Source organism: Pseudophryne corroboree, chromosome 1, assembly GCF_028390025.1.
Source record: "Pseudophryne corroboree isolate aPseCor3 chromosome 1, aPseCor3.hap2, whole genome shotgun sequence".
NCBI lineage: Eukaryota > Metazoa > Chordata > Amphibia > Anura > Myobatrachidae > Pseudophryne > Pseudophryne corroboree.
The window spans coordinates 486,279,081-486,301,531 of NC_086444.1; the positions used below are offsets into that span (position 1 = coordinate 486,279,081).

At 43.9% G+C, this 22,451-nt stretch overlaps 1 protein-coding gene across 4 annotated transcripts in view; it reads left to right on the top strand.

The window, feature by feature from the left end:
- FRMD3 (FERM domain containing 3) overlaps positions 1 to 22,451 on the top strand; it is a 366,853-nt gene that overhangs the window by 176,376 nt on the left and 168,026 nt on the right. Inside the window, exon 1 of one of the 4 annotated variants that reach the window (XM_063913808.1) lies at positions 11,427 to 11,517. The exons of the other annotated variants lie outside the window; for them this stretch is intronic. The gene's annotated coding sequence lies outside the window, so the exon portion shown is untranslated. Of the gene's footprint in view, positions 1 to 11,426; positions 11,518 to 22,451 lie in introns of those variants that run through there. 4 annotated transcript variants of the gene reach the window in all.

Below are 22,451 nucleotides of genomic sequence, written 5' to 3' on the forward strand. Positions count from 1 at the left end.
TCCTTCAAGTGGTATCTCAGGGGTACAGGCTGGAATTCGAGACATTTCCCCCCCGCCGTTTCCTCAAATCTGCCTTGCCAACGACTCCCTCAGACAGGGAGGCTGTGTTAGAGGCAATTCACAAGCTGTATTCCCAGCAGGTGATAGTCAAGGTGCCCCTACTTCAACAAGGACGGGGTTACTATTCCACAATGTTTGTGGTACCGAAACCGGACGGTTCGGTGAGACCCATTTTAAATTTGAAATCCTTGAACACATATATAAAAAAATTCAAGTTCAAGATGGAATGGCTCAGGGCGGTTATTGCAAGCCTGGAAGAGGGGGATTACATGGTATCTCTGGACATCCGGGATGCTTACCTGCATGTCCCCATTTACCATCCTCACTAGGAGTACCTCAGATTTGTGGTACAGGATTGTCATTACCAATTCCAGACGTTGCCGTTCAGCCTGTCCACGGCACCGAGGGTATTTACCAAGGTAATGGCCGAAATGATGATACTCCTTCGAAAAAAGGGAGTTTTAATTATCCCATACTTGGACGATCTCCTGATAAAGGCGAGGTCCAGAGAGCAGTTGTTGGTCGGCGTAGCACTATCTCAGGAGGTGCTACACCAGCACGGTTGGATTCTGAATATTCCAAAGTCACAGCTGGTTCCTGCGACACATCTACTGTTCCTGGGGATGATTCTGGACACAGTCCAGAAAAAAGTGTTTCTCCCAGAGGAGAAAGCCAAGGAGCTGTCATCTCTAGTCAGAGGCCTCCTGAAACCAAAACAGGTGTCGGTGCATCACTGCACGCGAGTCCTGGGAAAGATGGTAGCTTCCTATGAGCCAATTCCATTCGGCAGGTTCCATGCCAGAACCTTTCAGTGGGACCTGTTGGACCAATGGTCCGGATCGCATCTTCAAATGCATCGGTTGATAACCCTGTCTCCAAGGACCAGGGTGTCTCTGCTGTGGTGGCTGCAGAGTGCTCATCTCAAAGAGGGCCACAGATTCGGCATACAGGACTGGGTCCTGGTGACCACGGATGCCAGCCTTCGAGGCTGGGGGGCAGTCACACTGGGAAGAAACTTCCAAGGACTTTGGTCAAGTCAGGAGACTTCCCTACACATAAATGTTCTGGAACTGAGGGCCATTTACAATGCCCTAAGTCAGGCAAAGCCCCTGCTTCAAAACCAGCTGGTTCTGATCCAGTCAGACAACATCACGGCAGTCGCCCATGTAAACCGACAGGGCGGCACAAGAAGCAGGACGGCGATGGCAGAAGCCACAAGGATTCTCCGATGGGCGGAAAATCACGTGTTAGCACTGTCAGCAGTGTTCATTCCGGGAGTGGACAACTGGGAAGCAGACTTCCTCAGCAGGCACGACCTCCACCCGGGAGAGTGGGGACTTCATCCAGAAGTCTTCCAACTGATTGTAAACCGTTGGGAAAGGCCACAGGTGGACATGATGGCGTCCCGCCTAAACAAAAAGCTAGAAAAATATTGCGCCAGGTCAAGAGACCCTCAGGCGGTAGCTGTGGACGCTCTAGTGACACCGTGGGTGTACCGGTCGGTTTATGTGTTCCCCCCTCTTCCTCTCATACCCAAGGTACTGAGGATAATAAGGAAAAGAGGAGTAAGAACTATACTCATTGTTCCGGATTGGCCAAGAAGGTCTTGGTACCCGGAACTTCAAGAATTAATCTCAGAGGACCCATGGCCTCTGCCGCTCAGACAGGACCTGCTGCTGCAGGGGCCCTGTCTGTTCCAAGACTTACCGCGGCTGCGTTTGACGGCATGGCGGTTGAACACCGGATCCTAAAAGAAAAGGGTATTCCGGAGGAAGTCATTCCTACGCTCATTAAAGCTAGAAAAGATGTAACCGTACAACATTATCACCGCATATGGCGAAAATATGTTGCGTGGTGTGAGGCCAGGAAGGCCCCAACGGAGGAATTTCAGCCGGGTCGATTTCTGCACTTCCTACAGTCAGGGGTGACTATGGGCCTAAAACTGGGTTCCATTAAGGTCCAGATTTCGGCTCTGTCGATTTTCTTCCAAAAAGAACTGGCTTCACTGCCTGAAGTTCAGACATTTGTCAAGGGAGTGCTCCATATTCAGCCTCCTTTTGTGCCTCCAGTGGCACCGTGGGACCTCAACGTGGTGTTGGGTTTCCTAAAGTCACATTGGTTTGAGCCACTTAAAACCGTGGATTTAAAATATCTCACGTGGAAAGTGGTCATGCTTTTGGCCTTGGCTTCGGCTAGGCGTGTGTCGGAATTGGCGGCTTTATCATGTAAAAGCCCCTATTTGATTTTCCATATGGATAGGGCAGAATTGAGGACTCGTCCCCAGTTTCTTCCTAAGGTGGTATCTGCTTTTCACTTGAACCAACCTATCGTGGTGCCTGCGGCTACTAGGGACTTGGAGGACTCCAAGTTACTGGACGTAGTCAGGGCCTTGAAAATTTATGTTTCCAGGACGGCTGGAGTCAGGAAAACTGACTCGCTATTTATCCTGTATGCACCCAACAAGCTGGGGGCTCCTGCTTCTAAGCAGACTATTGCTCGCTGGATTTGTAGCACAATTCAGCTTGCGCATTCTGCGGCTGGCCTGCCGCAGCCTAAATCGGTAAAAGCTCATTCCACGAGGAAGGTGGGCTCTTCTTGGGCGGCTGCCCGAGGGGTCTCGGCTTTACAATTTTGCCGAGCTGCTACTTGGTCAGGGGCAAACACGTTTGCAAAATTCTACAAATTTGATACCCTGGCTGACGAGGACCTTGAGTTCTCTCATTCGGTGCTGCAGAGTCATCCGCACTCTCCCGCCCGTTTGGGAGCTTTGGTATAATCCCCATGGTCCTTACGGAGTCCCCAGCATCCACTAGGACGTCAGAGAAAATAAGATTTTACTTACCGGTAAATCTATTTCTCGTAGTCCGTAGTGGATGCTGGGCGCCCGTCCCAAGTGCGGACTGTCTGCAATACTTGTATATAGTTATTGTTACCTAAAAGGGTTATTGTTGAGCCATCTGTTGAGAGGCTCTGTTATGTTCATACTGTTAACTGGGTATAATATCTCGAGTTATACGGTGTGATTGGTGTGGCTGGTATGAGTCTTACCCGGGATTCAAAATCCTTCCTTATTGTGTCAGCTCTTCCGAGCACAGTATCCTAACTGAGGTCTGGAGGAGGGTCATAGTGGGAGGAGCCAGTGCACACCAGGTAGTCCTAAATCTTTCTTAGTTGTGCCCAGTCTCCTGCGGAGCCACTATTCCCCATGGTCCTTACGGAGTCCCCAGCATCCACTACGGACTACGAGAAATAGATTTACCGGTGAGTAAAATCTTATTTTTTTTATTTATTTTTTATTGTGCTTTAGGTGGTGAGATGACATGGTGGAAAGAGAGTCATTTACACCAGCCAAGACAGATGGTGAGAGATCTGGCATGCTTACCTTCTTTAGTAATCTCCTCTCTGGGATATACCCGGAGAGGAGATGCAGGCAGGCGGTGACAGGGCAGGGCCGGGCTATTATGGTCATTAGGCCCCACCCACTCGTGTACAACATGCAGTGATTGGCCCATATCTGCATAGGGGCAGGGCTAAAATGAGTCAATTAGCATATAATCGCGTCATGAGGTCCCTGCCCACTCCTCCGGGACAGCAGTTTCTCTGTATTTCCCTGTTCTGCCCACTTCCTAGTAGGAGGGGTGCCCACTCTTCCGGGACTGCCGGGGCTACCCGAGAAATCGGTTTTCTCCCGCAGAATCTGGGAGAGTAGGCAACTATAACAGGAAGGTTTGGTTTGGTTCCGCACAGGAAGATTATTATAGTGATGAACATAGATTTATACAAGAATTGTAGAAAACTGTTCAAATGACCAACAATATTACGCTTAGAGATCCTTAAAGAAGGTATCTAATAATTATTGTAGGTTGGTGGTACTCCCAGAGTCAGTAATAATTGGATAGGGAAGAGAAAAAAGAAAGACTCTGTGTTGGGGCACACTTTGAAATTTATGAATTTATTAAAACTTGACTTTCAATTTAGTATCACATAAAAAAGGGGTGTATTTGAACATTTTTTTGTATCAAACTATCTCCCCCTTTTTTTTATGTGATACTAAATTAAAAGTCAAGTTTTAATAAATTCATAAATTTCAAAGTGTGCCCCAACACAGAGTCTTTCTTTTTTCTCTTCCCTATCCAGAGTAGGCAACAACGTCTGGAGAGGAAAGAAATATCTAAACAAATCTCTGGTATATACTCTTCCAGTAAAATTCAAATTTTCTGACATTGCTCTTAAACTAGCCATCTACCAGATTCCCCTGTAAAGAGTATTTGGCAAGGACATTAGAGTTGGGCCTCTACTGGTCTTCCTCAGAGACTAGCATTTCACATACTAGAATACTGCTGTATGATTACATGATTCTAGATTACAAAAGCACACCACCATCAGCACATAATCACTTTTTATATGGCTCACAGTCCAATATTTTTTATATTACCATTCTCTGTGAGCTTAAAGACGCAGTATGAAGAGTGTTTACAGTACCTTTAAAAAGTCTATCATCATTATTATTATTATAGATATTATTATTATTATTATTATTATTATTATTATTATTATTATAGATATGCCTTAAACAAATAATATTGTTTCTACTTCTCTGTAAGAAGAACTGAGTATATTTTGAGCAACCTAAATGATCACTTATGAAAACTGATGCCAAATGTAATACAAGCCCATACTTGTTCTACAATCCTGACCTGACTTTGCACCTACCACTATTTAATGAATAACCTACCAAGTCTGAGAGCTTTAGTACTTATAATTGACACAATGTGTTTCCATATTTAAATTGAACTTTATATCTTGGACTAAAATGTATTTTAAACCCAACACCCTTACATTATACAGTAAATCATAGCTTAAATGGATGTATTTTTAACAAGGGTGGCTCTGTAGTAGCCATGTAATAACATAGGAGGTGGGTAGCTGGCTTTTGCACATACCAACATAATTACCACAGCAACCATGAAATGCCTTATTTTCCCTATTTATCTACGTATTTATATTTTATACAAGGTATGATTATGTACATATGCCAAATAAAAATATTGATTTTACTCACTCTGCTTCGCTCGCCACAGGTTACTTACTATTCCCATTAGATGTCCATGTGGATAGTGAAACTGATAGCCCAGGGGTTCCATGTTCTGAACTTGAGCCGGTAGGTAGGTAGATAGATAGATAGATAGATAGATAGATAGATAGATAGATAGATAGATAGATAATTATCACTTAATTATAGTTATATGAATATGTCTGTCATGTTTTGTTTCAAATTGGTCTCAATAAAAAAACTAAATATATAAAATAAAAATAGGGGGTGAGGGTATGTGCATAATGTGTAACACTTTCCATTCTCAGCAAATAATCTAGTAAAATCTTCAATAACAAGGCACGGAAAAGTCAACACCATGTTTCATTTGTGTGTTTTCCTGGATTCTCCAATAAAATAAAGATTGTTTATGTTGTTGCTTGTCATTCACTAAGATTTTGCTCTATTTCCATGGCAACTAAAGGGCTGTTTTATTGGACCACGCTGTGTGCCAGTCTGTTTCCTGCTTTAGCATTCTCTGTGACGAGTTGGGAACAGCACATAGAGAAAGCAGAGAAGATTTATTCGCACTGAAAAGAAAGGACACCCTTCATTCATATAAATAAAACTAAAAATTAGGTCAAGTAACAGAAACTTCAGGGTACATCAAAGCATTACTTATGTACCAAAAAAATTCATAGTTTCAATTATTTGAAACAAATGAAGGTTTTATTTATGATTTAAAATTACATTGTGAGATTTTAAAAATATAGTACAGTGCAGTATGAAAGTATATTTTATAGAAATGAGGCAAAACTGTAAAAAAATAATATTTTTTTTTTAAAAAGCTACTCCCTAGCAGCATATACATTCATTGTAATATAAATGTTGTTTAAGAAAAATTATGAATTACAAAAGTCTGTGATCTTTGGGACCCATGACTTTTACTGAAAGAACTTACAATTACAGTGTAAGAAACTTTTTTATAAATAGTGAGCTATGGCCCTCATTCCGAGTTGATCGCTAGCTGCCGTTGTTCGCTGCGTAGCGATCATTTAGAAAATGGCAAAACTGCGCATGCGTATGCACCACAATGCGCCCGTGCGGCGTACGGGTACAAAGAGCATCGTGGTTTTGCACAGGTTCTAGCGACACTTTCAGTCGCACTGGCGAACGCAGGGAGATTGACAGGAAGTGGGAATTTCTTGGAAACTGACCGTTTGCTGGGAGTGTTTGGAAAAACGCAGGCGTGGCCGGGCATTTGCTGGGCGAGTATCTGACGTCATTACCGTGTCATTCGTCGCAGCAATCATCGCACAGAATAAGTAACTACAGGGCTGGTCTTGTTCTGCACAAAATGTGTTTGCTGACGCTTGGCTGCACAGGCGTTCGCACTCCTGCAAAGCGAAAATACACTCCCCCGTGGGCGGCGACTATGCGTTTGTACGGCTGCTAAAAGTAGCTAGCGAGCGATCAACTCGGAATGAGGGCCAATGTTCTAACCCTCTGGCTCAGTGGCAGAACTTGTGAGTGGTGTGCCCAGGTGCAAAAGTATGCTCTAGTCCCCATCACTCAGGAGGCAGAGAGCTGGATTTGGGGAGAGATAAGAGCCCCCTCCGCCTCCTCCAGCAGGAACGCAACCTCAGAGTCCTCTTGGTTATGGCCCATGGAACGGAGCGGCACTGTACTAATGAGTTAGTTTGACTCATTTTAAAGCTGCTGGCTGTGGGCTCCTTAATAGTGGCGGGCCCCGGTGCAATGCACTAGCTGCTCCGCCACTAGCTCTACTACTGCTCTGGCTATTTGCTTTTCTTACTCCAAAACACCGTAAAATGAATGCTCTTAATGGTATTTTATTTACTAATTACTGGTGGGCCTGGGATCACAAACGGTCAGGGGGCCCTAGTAATGTACATCTCTGAGCATATCTCCCTTTACACTCCTGCTCCACAAATGCATGCCACCTCTCCTGCCTACTGATCACTTCCTCCTACTCCTAGCTTCAAGATTTTGCATGTGCTGCACCACATCTATGGAATTCTTTTTCTCTACAAGACTCTCCACCTTTCTACTGTGTGATCTCAAGACCCACTTCTTCATCAAACTCAGCCATCTCTCATTCTAACCCTCTGTTTCACATTTACTGTTTACAAGGAATGGCCATCGACCAACGATGGTTCAAAACCATTGTTGGTCTCCAGCCAATGTCAAATAGCTGTGAATGGTCTCCAGCCATTGATGGTAGCCATGGGCCCAGTGGTCCCCCTTCATCTTCCACAATGCTGCACTGTGTGTAAGAGCCAAAGGTGGTGCAGGGCTGTGACTGACAGCTTAGCCTATCAAGTCAGCTATAGAGCAAGGCAGTGCATCGGCATCCCAGCACACTGTATGTGGGTGACACACAGTGTGTTGGGATGCCGATGGCCCGTCTCGCTGTGTAGCTGACTTGACAGGCTCAGCTGTCAGCCTGCAGCACTGCATTGCCCTGGTTCTTACACACATACATTGGGCCCTGTGCTGGGATGCCAACCTAGACTCTTTCCCAGGCCCCACCCCCAAAATAGGAATTAACCACAGAGCAAAGCTTTCCAGCAACTCAGGCTGTCTTCCTGCTCATATATGAGCCACTGATGGTTTAAACCATTGATGGTACAGGGCCAAATAGTTTGTTACCATTGATGGTTCATTGTGTCACAACATCGATGGTAACCATCGACGGAGGATGCTCCAGTGGCCATCCCTACTGTCCACCCCATCTGTGTCACCCTTATCTGCCCCTCCCCTTTAGAATTTAAGCTGTCATCAGCGGGACCCTCTTCCCTCATGTGCTGTTCCTTAGACTATTTTCTGCTCCTACTCCATATTCCCTATGATGGTGCCTAACCCTTGGGTTTCTACCACCCTAATACTTATTTCTGTGTCATGTCTGCTGATGCAGACATGTTTATATACCATGTACTTGTTCTACATTGTCATGTACTGTAAGTTGCTGTTTTATTGTTTTGCTCATTTGTTTATGTACTTTGTTAGGTGCTGCGAAACCCTTGTGGCGCCATATAAACAAATAATGATGCATCAGCGTCACTGGGGTCAATGTCGCCTGGTGCACTGATAAGCCTCCTTGGTGCAAGCAACCAAACGGTGGGTGTCCTTGTGGGAATGGACGTGGCCTCATGGCCCAACTTCGTTTTCATCACTCCAGGGTCTTTCCTGGAGATGCTGAGCTGCCCTGGAGACTCGTCTGGCTGCACTGCCGGCTTGTCCACTGTGACATGAGTGCTGCATGTAATGTCACAGTGCAGCACCCAGCTCCTGTCACTGAGGAGGAGTCGGCATTTTGGTCCTTTGGAGGGTCCCTTAGGTGATCACTCCCTGGTGCGGCCTGCACCTCACTAGTAATGCCACTGTGCAGTTGGGTTATGGATCCTTATGGAACATGCATGATCAGTTCCCACACTATTGAGATCCAACAGTTACTTTCTGTATGTTCATGGCCAAGTTCTTTGTGATCTATCTCAGGAACTCATAGGCTTTGTCTATACAAGTGATCTATATATTTGTTGTAGTCTGTAATCGAGAATTTCAATATTGGGTATACATGAAACTATAGCGTAATTGAGTAAAGGACACACCACAATGTTGTTATAATGCAATATAAGTGAACAGCAGTTTATTGCTAAACAAAAGATGAATAATGTGTAACAGATATATGTCAGCAGGTAAAGGTAATAAGGATGTACTTGGACTTACACGATCTCTGTGGAGCTCCTTTCTGTCTAAATAGGAAACCCAGATTGAAGTAAGTGGACACTGGATATCTCCATCCATATCGGCTCCAGTTTCAAAGGCCAAGATGTGTTGGAAATCACAACATTTTATCCTCCTTGAGATTAGGGGGGAGGGGAGGGGGGGGGTCTCCCCAGTGATGTACACAAACTACATAGCATCCAAACATTGATGATCTACTTTATTAGCAGGGGGGGGCAGTATTACTTCATTTATGGTTATAATTAATTACTGTGCATGTTGGTCTGAACAGACTGGGCACAGGCAAAGTGTTCTCTTTACATCCTACAACACACAAACACAGAGCCTTACACTATCAATGTGGGACAAGGGTCACGTGAATTTTAACATTAACCGCACTGGTTACAGTAGTCTACTTTATCTGTGAATATTTGATGTATTTTATACATATTCATTAATGTTTGGTTTTAGGTTTTGTGGTTTCATATTATGTAGAAAGCTAATAATGAAAGTCCACTTTTTATTTGTTTTCATTAGAGAGCATTGCTGTAAGGCATCAATGCTTTTTCAAGATATACGAAAGCATTTTGTTAATCAAAACACAAGTTCCAGTACAATAATGCTTAAGACACAGTCGAGTCACATTATTATGACCACCAGCTAATAGCCAGAGTAACCGCCGTTTGCAGCACGGACAGCAGCTAGATGGGCTGAACTGTCATTTTAGATATATGTCGGGTAGCCCCAGGTTCATTTTGGCAGTGAGCTGCTCCACTGTAGCGTGTTAAGTCGGCCCTCACGCACGTTTGAAGCCGACGTTCACCTCTCACATCAGTGGTATGTGGTGCTCCGCAGTTTTCACCTTGGTTATTCGCAATGGTGCCATTTGTCTAGTCACAATACACCTTCACCACAGCAGCACGTGAACAGATCACAAACTGCACTGTTACAGAAGTACTGCCACACTTGGCCCGAAAGCCGATAATCATCCCTTTTTTTCAACTCTGATAAATCGCCTCTTTTATCCATGACAGCAACGAGTGATATGTGTGGAGACAGCCTATCGCACACCTTATATACCCACTAAGACAGCGCACGACACGTGACGTACTTCATGGGCTATATACGCTGCGGACGCTAAATTTACAAGGTTGTCATAATAATGTGACTCAACTGTATATATTCCATGAGATAGATTGTTTATCCTTACATGCTCCTAAAATCAATGAAGCATTTAAAAATGATGATGACAATACTGCCTTCAGAACACTTCTATAACAAGATAATTGAGGCAACTGGTAAAGACACCAATCTGTACAAATAGGCTGCCTAGTGAGGAGTTTGCTAATGGTCATCAGAGATGCAATGAAACCCAGTGAGCCTATGCTGTGTTCCAGGATCCATTAATTGTGTTCACAAATCTGTACTGCATCCCAGAGGTGTTTGTTTTTTCCCCTTTAAGCAGGAAACAAGTCGCTGCTGTTAGAAGTCAATTGAGTAGCAGATCAATAAAAAAATAAATGAGTCTGTGCCATTATCTTTGCATGCAGTGCAGTAATTCCGGTTATTATCCTGCTTGTGGTGCAGTCAGCAGTATGAAAAACTGCAATTGTAATGGCTAATGGATTTAACAAGTCTGCTGATCCATAGCTAGATATTTACCTCATCTGTTTGAGGTTTAAAGCTTGGCATTTTTGAAGAAAGAAGACAAGTGAAAGGAAAATGTAACCAAAAGAATATGTACTGTACCAAAAAGAATATGGTTTGATCTGTAATAAACTTTCATATGTTAGATAATGGAATGGTTTTGCTTTAAAAAATATTTTAGAGATTGTTATCTTGTTGGCTGACTCTCACGTATTGGGGGTCATTCCGAGTTGTTCGCTCGTTATTTTTTTCTCGCAACGGAGCGATTAGTCGCTAATGCGCATGCGCAATGTCCGCAGTGTGACTGCGCCAAGTAAATTTGCTATGCAGTTAGGAATTTTACTCACGGCATTACGAGGTTTTTTCTTCGTTCTGGTGATCGTAATGTGATTGACAGGAAGTGGGTGTTTCTGGGCGGAAATTGGCCGTTTTATGGGTGTGTGCGAAAAAACGCTACCGTTTCTGGGAAAAACGCGGGAGTGGCTGGAGAAACGGAGGAGTGTCTGGGCGAAAGCAGCTTGCGAGCGAACAACTCGGAATGACCCCCATTGTTCCAACTTGCTTCACATGGGGGGGGGGGGGGGATCGGAACAAAATGTTATTACAGCGTGAGAGTACAGTAGGTGGATTTTCACCCTCAATATGTTGTCCCCCAAGGGACTGAATGAAACACTGGGGCTGCAGTGCTTTTTATGATCATTTATTTGTTAAGTTGTACTATTATTATAGTTCACTATTTTCTGCCCTGTTCTGTCGTGCTGCAGTATGCCTTATAATCAGCTTCTCTCTAACTGTAGTGAATTCAGGTACTCCAGATACTATTATTGTCTATGTTGTTGTCTTCATATTGTGGTGGGGGTTTATTATATTAGCACTGAATGTTCCGTGGTTTGTTTATGTTTAGCGTTTCTAAGCAACTGACGTTGCGCCTTCCTATTGGCTCGCCTGGTCCGTGCGCCGTCTGCTGACGTTCAGTCCCGGCGTCTTCAACGTAGGAGCAGTGGCTGGGCGTGAGCAGCGCCGCAAGACAGGTGAGCTGCATTTATGTAATGATCGTTTGTCTGAGGGGTATATATGGTGTGTTCATGTTTTATGTCATTAAATGCTTGTCCCTGACGACGGGTTGATACTCGAAAGGGCGTAGGACCAAATAAAGAATAAGCTGTTTCAATCTTCGCAAGTCTGTGGAGTGCCGCCATTTTTCTGCTGCTTGTATTTGGGTCACTTGTGTGTCCTATGGAGGGCACCGCAGCCGTGTATCAGATTTCAGTGAGTGCCGGGTTCCATTGGTATATACATAGATATACATATATATATATATGGTGAAATGTAGTTGGCACTCGATGATCTTAGCACAATACCGGGGTGCCCTCCTTCTGAAATGCACAATCACACGGTAGGCGAAACTGGGAGACAGATGTCCACTGACCCCATATCACAAAACCAGGCGGCACTCCACGGATTTCAATATAGAAAAAAAAAATTTTATGTGAGAAACAGCATGAGGGTCCAACGTTTCAACACCGCGGCGGGTGTTTTTTTCAAGGACACATGGTGAAGCAAACAAAATTAAAACAATTACCTTATATGCTTTACACAATCCACTGCTGTCACGCGAGGGCGGTGGGCGGGAGCACCTCCGGCAACCGGCGTCCGGCCGCGTGTGATGACGTGACCGTTGCTAGGCGACCAAACGAAGCCCAGTCCGGCTCATCTCGCGTGATGAGTAAGTGCCGTCACCAGGCAACCAGACGCGCTCAGTCCAGCGCCACTCACGGAGACAGGTGGAGAGTGCTGTAAAGATAAAGTGCAATGTGCCTGTGAACAGTGACCAATATATGTGTGACACATGGCTTAAGAAGGGAAACATATGAACGTTTCCAACGTGATATAGTGGGTTAAAAACAGACTGTGCATTGCATGCATGGGGAACGTATATTGCGTGCAGGTCCCTGTGATTCTATGTCAGCTGTAGCTTTTAAATGGGCTCTGTATGACTATACTGTATGTAGACAAAGCTAAGGACAAAACTACATAAATCTGGAATCACATGAAAAAACATAATCCGCAGCCCTAATTCAGGCTAATTAAACAGATGTGAAAACACAGAGTAAAATGCTGAAGACATTGGACCACTAGAAAGACATTTACAAGAAAATGCTCCATGATACTTTTTCATTGAGTCCGTTGGGAGCTACAGTATTAAGGCGGACCATCCATCGGGTTTCACACTGAGACAATAGCTTTTGTCTATCGCCACCTCTGTTGGAGATAGGGATGTGGTCCACAATTTGATATTTCAGGCTGGCTAACGAATGTTGACACAGTTTGAAATGCCGTGCTACTGGCTGGTCATTATCCTTGCCCTCAATCGCAGCTTTAATGGCAGACCGATGGAGAGCCATACGTTCTTTAAAGGTTCTAATGGTCTGTCCAACATACAATAGCCCGCAGGGACATATGATAACATAAATGACATATTGTGTACTGCATGTAAGGAAATGATGTATCTTGTATTTCTTGCCAGTTTTAGGATGTTGGAATAAAGAACCAGATATAAGATAGTTGCACGTAGTACATGAGGGACATTTAAAACAGCCTTTGCGTGTGGACATAGTTACTTTAGGTGACACATCTGTGTGGACAAGCAAGTCCCGGAGATTTCGACCACGCCTGTAACTAGGCATCACTGATTTATTGTGAAAGCATGGTAATGCGGTATCACTTTTAACTATGGGCCAGAGAGCACTTACCGCTCTAGGTATTACTGCACTGGCGGTGGTGTACTCGGTGACCAACGGTATTTTGGTTGAAAGTGTTTCACACGGTTTCGGCTGTAGTAATGATGTCCGAGATTTTGTCAACATCTCCATTTTCTGTTGATATAACTTGTTGTGTGGATAGCCTCTGATTTTGAATTTATCCACCACCTGTGTCAGTGCCGAATCCAATTCATCGGAATTACTGGTGATCCGTGCCACCCTGGTCATCTGGGACTTTGGTAGTCCTGCTTTCAAGGCCGGCGGGTGGAAGCTTGCATGTTCCAAAAGAGTGTTTCGGTCGGTAGCTTTATGAAAGACGGCAGTGTGGATGTGTCGGTCCTTAATGGAGATAGCAACATCTAAATAATGGATCACTTCTGTACTGTACTGATACGTGAATCGAATTGGCGACTCGGCTAGGTTGATGGATGACAGGAGTTGTTGTAGACTGTCTTCATCGCCTGTCCAAAACAGGATCAGGTCATCAATGTATCTCTTGTAAAGGAGAATGTTGTTGCTAATCCGAGGGTTAGAAAAGAATAACTCATGTTCTTTGGCGAACATATAAACGTTTGCTAGCGACGGCGCTATGCAAGAACCCATAGCGCAGCCGGTTACTTGTTCATAATATTTCCCGTTGTGTAAAAAATAATTGCGTTGAAGGGTCAATTTTAGCAAAGTGATGAACAATTCAATGTCCAATGCCTGAAAGTTGTTATTTTCAAGGAATGTTTTCATAATAGCCAACCCTTCCGTGTGTGGGATCACGGAGTATAAGTTCTTGACATCCAATGTGCACATAATTGTGTCAGCAGGAAGCACATCTATGGACGTCAAAAGATTCAAGAGATCTGTTGTATCTCTTAAGTGTGTTGTTTGACTGGTCACCAAAGGTTGCACCATCCGATCCAGGAACTTTGAAATAGAATAATATAAAGAGTCCCTTGCTGATATAATGGGCCTTATCGATGGGTTTTTCACATCCTTGTGAATCTTCGGCAAGGAGTAAATTACCGGTACCTTGGGAAATTTTTGTATTAGACCATTTTTACTTTTTTCGTCAATTTTACCTTGATTGAATGCTGATAATAGAAGCTTATCGACCTCCAATTTGTACCGGGCAGTTGGATTGCCCTGTAGTCTCCTGTATGTTGTATTGTCAGATAAAAGTTCATCTAGATTTTTGATGTACTGTGTTTTATCCTGTATGATAATGGCACCGCCTTTGTCGGCTGGACGTATTATGATGGTAGGGTCCTCAGATAGTGTTTTCAAAGCCATTTGTTCACCCTTAGAAAGATTTGGAAAGATCTTAGGCTGCGCCATCTCGTATCTCTCGACGGCATTGTCCAATAATCTAGAGAATGACTTGATAGAAGCATTTGTGCTCTGCGGATCAAAAGAAGATGTTGATTTAATAAAAGCGGCCTTGTGTGGGCCTTCACTTGGCTGGTGCTGAAAAAATTCACGCAATCTCAGTGATCGTTCAAAGCGATACTGTTCGGTGCGCCATTTAAAAGAATCATGTTGGTTGGTAGGTATAAATGACAATCCTCTGTTTAGAAGCCTGGTCTCATCAGATGATAGCGTTCTGGATGATAAATTGAAGATTAGATCTATGTTTTCTTTTCGTTTTTGTTGCCGGCTGGTGGTTTTGTAGATCCTCTGGTTTTGCTGGCCCCTTCGGGTGTATCGGTTGGAGGGGTGTCGACTTTTGACCGGGTTGCTGCCCGAGAACTGGTTCTGTTTGGTGATTTTGCGTCGTCCGAATCCTGGACTAAAAAATCACTGTCACTGTTGTCAGAGTCCTGGCGTTTGGGATTCTTGTAAGATCTATTTCTCCAGGACTGTCGTTTATTCATAAACCTTGGATTGGTGGTTTCAGAGCCGTGTAACCACCGATACACCTTGTGTTCTTCATAGTCTGCGAGAACAACTTGTAATTTATTCTTTTTATATTGGATCAATTCCCGCTTGTAATTGTTGACTTGGACCAGCAACTTGTCCCATTGGGACTGATATGAGGCATCTTCAAGTAATGTTCTGTTAGTTGTTTCATATGCAGCAATGTTGGACCGATACTTGGTGAGTTCTTTCCCGGACTCCTCTATTACAAGTAGCATTACTTATGATGATATACAGTGGTGCTGGGAGGGGGATTGGGGGTTGTATACTCTTTACCCGTGCCCGGGCCCTGAATACAGCATACGCTACTGTGTGATGCACTGGGGAGAGAGGCAGCTACAGAAGCGGTATCCTCTCTCTTCCTGTGTGATCTGCGGGTGCCGAGCGATCACACACACCTTTAGCCACTGTCACGACCCCTCCTTCAGCCATCGTCACGACCACCCATTGGCCTTCACCCAGCGCCCCCTGTGTGGTGCCAAGTCAGGACAATTTAAAGGAAGGGAAATGCCATAGAGGAAAGTTGTAAATACCTTAATATCAGGCATTGTGGATAATAGGTGACGTGTATGTGTCTAACTTGGTTATGCTACACTTGTTTTACATTTTAAATACCCTATTTAAAACAAAATAATATTCATAAGAACTTGTAAAGACCAAAAATTAGGGATATACTGTATAATAAGAATTCCATGTAATGTACAGTTCTATTATGAGAAAGCCTGTGGATTTCAGAATGATAGACTCAGTTTGACATTGATATCAAGTGCCTGCTTCTAGAATCATTGTGAAATGTGGATTACTAATCAAACTAATTAGTTTCTACAATATTTTTTTCTAATTAATTAATTAATTATGAAATGTATCTATTAATTACATCAACTGAAATTAATTAGATTTCTACTTGGGTTAAGTGTAGATTAGTTAAATGAAATACTGTACTTGCTTGTGTGTGTTATTTTTTATCTTGATCTACCTTGGGACCATGATAATTTCAATGTAACTGGGTCGCTGACATTTGAATAAAAGTGTATGGTGTATGATAAACTTCAATTATGTCTTCAAGCTTAAAAGACTGTTGGGGGGATATTCAAGTAGTGCTGAGTTTTCCGACAGCACTAATTCCACCATTGGCTGTTCAATCGCTTTTGACAGGTTTTTGCTCCGTTTTTTTTGTGTCGAATCGGAATGGACGTAAACAGACCAAAAAACTGTTGAAACTGCCCGCAAATTCGACAAAACATGTGGATCGGCAGCAAATTTGCCGATCCACGTGGTTTTCGGCCGGCCAGATTTTTCGACAAGTTGGAAAATCAGGCCAGGCTTTAAATAGGTCGAATGTGAATTTGACCTGCAAACTGGTGTAAAGTGCTGTTTTTTTACTAATTGAATACCCCCCTGTATATGGCTAGGCCTGGTTTTGTTTAAGGGCCACATAGGGCTGTGGAATTATTAAAGAATATTTGATTTCTCTACTCTGGGTGATACAGATGGGAGGTCCTGAAGTGAGGTGCCCACTCTGCTGCTCAACTTCTTAATTTGTGCAATTGCGTCATTAAAGGGGATATTTAATTACCCGCACCGACTGCCGGGGGGGGGGGGGGGGGCTATCTAATCAGCCCCGATAAGCCGGCACGTGCCGCGGCTAATCGGGTATTTTGTTTCACCTGCCTCCTGCAGGTAAAGCAAAGTCCTCGATAACGGGCTATTTCACCCGAAAACACACAGGTTTCACTGAACCTGTATATTTTCGGGTGGAAATGCACTTTTTAATGGCCAGTCAAATCGAATAGGCCGGCCGCAAAACCCGAAGAAACATTGGGAGTTTTTACTCCCGACGTCTCCTTGGGGGCTAATTAAATATTCCCCTAAGCCTCCAGACTGCACAATTTACTTAAAAAGTCAGCAGGATTCGGTAGGCTGGTCTACTATCCCGGGATGTGTTGTGATGTATCTAAAATTTGGAAATCTCCTTTACGTTCTGAGAGTAGGTAGATTTGATTTTGGTGAGGGTGAGGGAATTGGTGTGTTGGGGGGAGATTTATAAAAGCTTGGTGAGAGATAAAGTGGAGAGAGATACTAAACAATCATCTCCTGTCGTTTTACAAACACAGCCTGTAAAGTGACAGTAGCTGATTGGATTATACTTTCGGGGTTATTCAGTCGTTAGCAAGCCAAAAAAGCACACTAATGGGCAAAACCATGCAGATGTAACATGTGCAGAGAGAGTTAGATTTGGGTGGGGTGTGTTAAAACTGAAATCTAAATTGCAGTGTAAAAATAAAGCAGCCAGTATTTACCCTGCACAGAAACAATATAACCCACCCAAATCTAACTCTCTCTCTCTGCACATGTTATATCTGTCCCCCCTGCAGTGCACATGGTTTTGCCCAACTGCTAACAAATTTGCTGCTGCGATCAACTCTGAATTACTCCCAGTGGTGGTCATTCCGAGTTGACTGTTTGTTTAGTTATAGAGCAAAGAATAACAGTAAATTGTGCAACCTTCTTCTTCTGTGGCACTTGGCCTCCTCTCCACACTGCAAGGAGGTAATGCAGCATACCAGAGGAGGGGAGGAAATGCAGTGTGCTATCCACCTTCCTCTGTGGGCTTTGTGTCATCAGCCCTCTGCCACTTACAAGATCTTTGAAGAAAATCAAAGAGCTTATAAAAAGTCAGGAAACACAAAGGGTAGGAGCAGAGAGAATCAATAGGAGAGAACAGTGACAGGTATATAGTAAGAGATGTTGCGATGTCTATTACTTTGGTAAGTTGGCAAGCCAGTATGGCTCCCAGATGTTTGGAGACATTGCCTGCAGGATGAGGCTAGTTTCCAGGTCCCGGCATTGTTTCAATACAACTGCACATGCACAGCCATCCAAAATGCCTATGCTTTCATCACAACATCTGAAGTACTTTATAAAATTGACCTCACCCAGCAATCACTGCTAGGTGATTGTGTACAAATGCATCTACACAGAACAATCTAAATGAAGTACACTGAATGTGATACCGGCACTGACCTCTGGTTTGCTGCTTAACTACCCCAATGTCTTCTCAGCTGAACACACTATGGGGGTCATTCCGAGTTGTTCGCTCGGTAAAAATCTTCGCATCGCAGCGATTTTCCGCTTAATGCGCATGCGCAATGTCCGCACTGCGACTGCGCCAAGTAAATTTGCTATGCGCTTAGGAATTTTACTCACGGCATTTTCATAGTTCTGGCGATCGTAATGTGATTGACAGGAAATGGGTGTTACTGGGCGGAAACAAGCCGTTTTATGGGCGTGTGGGAATAAACGCTACCGTTTCCGGAAAAAACGCAGGAGTGGCCGGAGAAACGGGGGAGTGTCTGGGCGAACGCTGGGTGTGTTTGTGACGTCAAACCAGGAACGACAAGCACTGAACTGATCGCAGATGCCGAGTAAGTCTGGAGCTACTCAGAAACTGCTACGAGGTGTGTAATCGCAATATTGCGAATACATCGTTCGCAATTTTAAGATGCTAAGATTCACTCCCAGTAGGCGGCGGCTTAGCATGAGCAAATCTGCTAAAATCCGCTTGCGAGCGAACAACTCGGAATGACCCCCTATGTAGCAACCCAGCTTGCCTAAACTGTTGCCTACCATTGTCTGCTACATTGTGTCGATCTTTGACTGTTTCACTGTAAGCTTCTTGCTCATGATTCTCCTAGACTGGTGAGCAGCATACCTTTGTTATAGAGTGGTTGCTCACCTCCTGTTAGGATAGGGGGTATAATCATTGATAGCCACATAGGGACATGAGAGCTGTGAGGAGAGTATAAGAAGCAGACACAGTGAAGTATCTTCAGTAGATTGTCCAGTGAGTGAGGAAAGTGTTAGGGACATGTGGGAAGGTCAGAGGCACATATGCGAGGAGGTATGAGGTGTACCTGAGGGGCATGTAGAGAGGTGTCATGTTTTGATTAGTGATGGGCAGGGCTTTTATTCAGAGTTGGATGCAAGTTTGCAACTGTGGTACACTCCCCTTCACATAGCTATGTTAGATGTGGCTGGAATACAACTGGAGGCATGGCTTCACTGTATCAAAGACTGTGAGCCTGTTTTCAATTATATGAATACACACTTACCATCTGGCAGAACTACCATTGGTGCAGCAGGTGCATTGCACTGGGGCCCCTGAGGACTAAGGGACCCACTGCTGCCCAGAGCAGCAACAAGTTATCCTCTGCCTCCAACAGACCGCTTTGAGCAATGTCGGATGAATGGCCCAGAATAGAGAGCAGGGTGGGCCCCACTGCCTGAGGGACCTGCCCCTTACCTTAGGGAGGCACGGCTAACCTTGTGTGTGCCGGAGTGATAGAGGAGTCCTGCCACCTGTCAACTCTGATAATCACAGCCAGAGCCGTCCCTAACCAATATGATTCCCTACAGAGCCGGCCATAGGCATAGGCAAACTAGGCAATTGCCAAGGGCATTTGATATGCCTATGGGGCATCAGCAGCTTCTGCTGATTAAAATGATATGCGGCATGCCTATATTCTGTATGTAGCATTTCATATGCAGATACAGCCACAGTCTCACACAGTGTATAGGCATGCTGCATATAATTTTAATCAGCAGAAGCTGCTTGTGCATCCTAGCCACATAGTAATGCAAATAAGATGCATTTTCATTAAAAAATGAGCCCGACGTTAGCATCGAGGCAAGATTTATGAGGACACAACTGTATCCAAGCAGAGGGCAGAGGTCACATTGTTAGTGGCAGTGTGAGTGCTGTGTGCATGTGAGTGGGTTGGTTGTGCAGTATTGTTCAGAATATGTGTAAGAAGCATTATGTGTGTCATGTAAAAATGCATTAACAATGTGCAACATACTGTATGTGTAAGGGGCACTATGTCTGTCATAATGTGTATAAGGGCATTAATAAGGTGCAGCATATGTGTAACAGGGTACTACTGTATGTGTGTCATTATGTGTATAGGGGCACTAATAATGTGCAGCAAATGTGTAGGGGGAGCTATGTGTGTCATTATGTGTATAAGGGCATTAATGTGCAGCATATGTGTAAGGGACATTATGTGTAAAAGGGCATTAATAAAGGTTGTCATAATGTGTAAGGCACATTATGTTTATTAGGACATTAATAATGTGTCTCATATGTGTAAGGGGCATTACTGTGTGGCATTATGTGTATAAGGTGCTCTACTATGAGGCATTGTGTATAGAAAGGGCACTACTGTGTCGTCTAATGTGAATAAAGAGCAATAGGGTGTGATGTAATGTGAATAAGGGGCTCTATTGTGAGGAGTAACGTTTATAAGTTATAGTGATGCTACTGTGGTATGCAATATGAATTATGGACACTATTGCATGATCAAATGTGAATAAAGTTGCAGTACTGTGTGGCGTAATTGGAATCGGGGTTACTATTGTGTGGCCATGCCCCTTGCCAGCAAAAACCCACCCCTTTTTGGGCTGTGCGCTAAATGTGCGAACTGTTCCTATTTAAAATATAGGGGGCACAAACACCAAAATAAGGACTGCTATGGGTGAGGGGTGATAGTGCTGGGAAAGAGGTGCAAGGTCAGAGGCGGAACCAGCGGTGGTGCTAGGGGGCACCAGCCAAAATCTTGCCTAGGGCATCATAATGGTTAGGGCTGGCTCTAATTCCCTAGGCAAGATTTTGCACCCCTTTCCCAGCAGTCCTTATTTTGGTGCAGTGTCAGATATGTTCATATGTGTGTGGCCTCTTTTCTGGGCATTTGCAAGAATGGTTTTATGGAGTTTACACTACGCAAACTGGCGTAAGTACAGTTTAGACTTTAATTAAAATATGCTGAATTGTTTTCAGCTTGTTAGATAAGCAGACATATGGAGAGCCTAAAAATAATGTTATATGTTACAGGCCTCAGTAAAGCAAATTAGTGTTTGACTAAAAAAGTGTAGAGTTCAGGACTGCCTGTAGTAGTTATGCAACAAACATTTGCTGTGTGTTAGAAAATTACAAATAGTTATCATGATTATACAGAATTACTGACATACATCAGTATGTTCATACAACCTTATCTGTACCAGGAAAAGGGACTTAAGACTTTCATACCACATTTCATAAAACAGCGTGTGTACACACCGTGAGATAAATCTGTAAGATTTTGACTATATAGTCAAAATCTTATGAAAAGTTAGTGCATATCTCAAGGTGTTAGGCAGCTTGCGATCCTGATTCGATCCCGATGTGCACTCCCGTGGGGTCGGTATCGTAAGGCTAGATAAACTGTGCAGGTAAGTCAATCTTGACTATTTAGTGTACTATCTAGTACAAAGTATAGTCAAAACTGGCACTTAGTCAAAATCGTATATAGACAAAATCTCAAGCACATATAGTCAAAATCTGTACAATCTGTGCTATCTGGGCTCTGGGGGAGTTCAGGGAAAATCGCAAAGTCAACATCGGGCATAGCAAGGATCTCGCCGTGTGTACACACCTAAGTCCATGATCACTGGAGAATTGTCTGAGGTTTTTAATTACCTGCAAAATCCTGTAAATTCCATAGCAGAAAACAAACAGTAAAATGCTGTTAATTCACTCACCATATGCCTGTACCATGCTTAAGGGATTAGTGAAATGATTCAGTAGTACATACTATGGGAGACACATTAATCAGTCAGCAGATGAGATGGACTCCTATCTGCTGATTGGCTTCTACCACCCACAACTTCAGGCCCATACACACTAAACAAGTCCCCACCGACGTCGATGTTGGCGGCACTTGCCGATGCCAGCGGGGAAGTGAGCGGCGGCAGGGGGGAACGACGCCCATACTGCATCTGCAACATGGCTGTCGTTAACGAGGACCTCCCTCGTCTGTACATGTTCAGATGAGGGAGCGGGTCGTTAACGATGCACAGGAACGCGCATCGTTAACGACATTGAGTGTACACACTAGACGAGATTGTGAAAGATCTTGCTCAGATTGGCCCTTATGAGCGATATCTTTTTGTCATCTAGTGTGTATGGGGCTTTACTATACCTCTGCTCCTGAGAGGTTATGTCTTGTAAATCCATGTGAAGCCACATGTTTTGGGAAACAGTACTAACCCCCGAGTTGACATGTAGAGTAATTGGGCAAGATGTAAAGTACAGAAAGAGTAGAGTAACATGTAGAGTTAAGGGGTCTATTTACTAAGCCTTGGATGGAGATAAGTACCAGCCAACCAGCTCCTGACTATCATTTTTAAAACACAGACTGTGACATATGGTAGTTAGGAGCTGATTGACTGCTACTTTATCTCTCTCCACTTTATCTCTATCC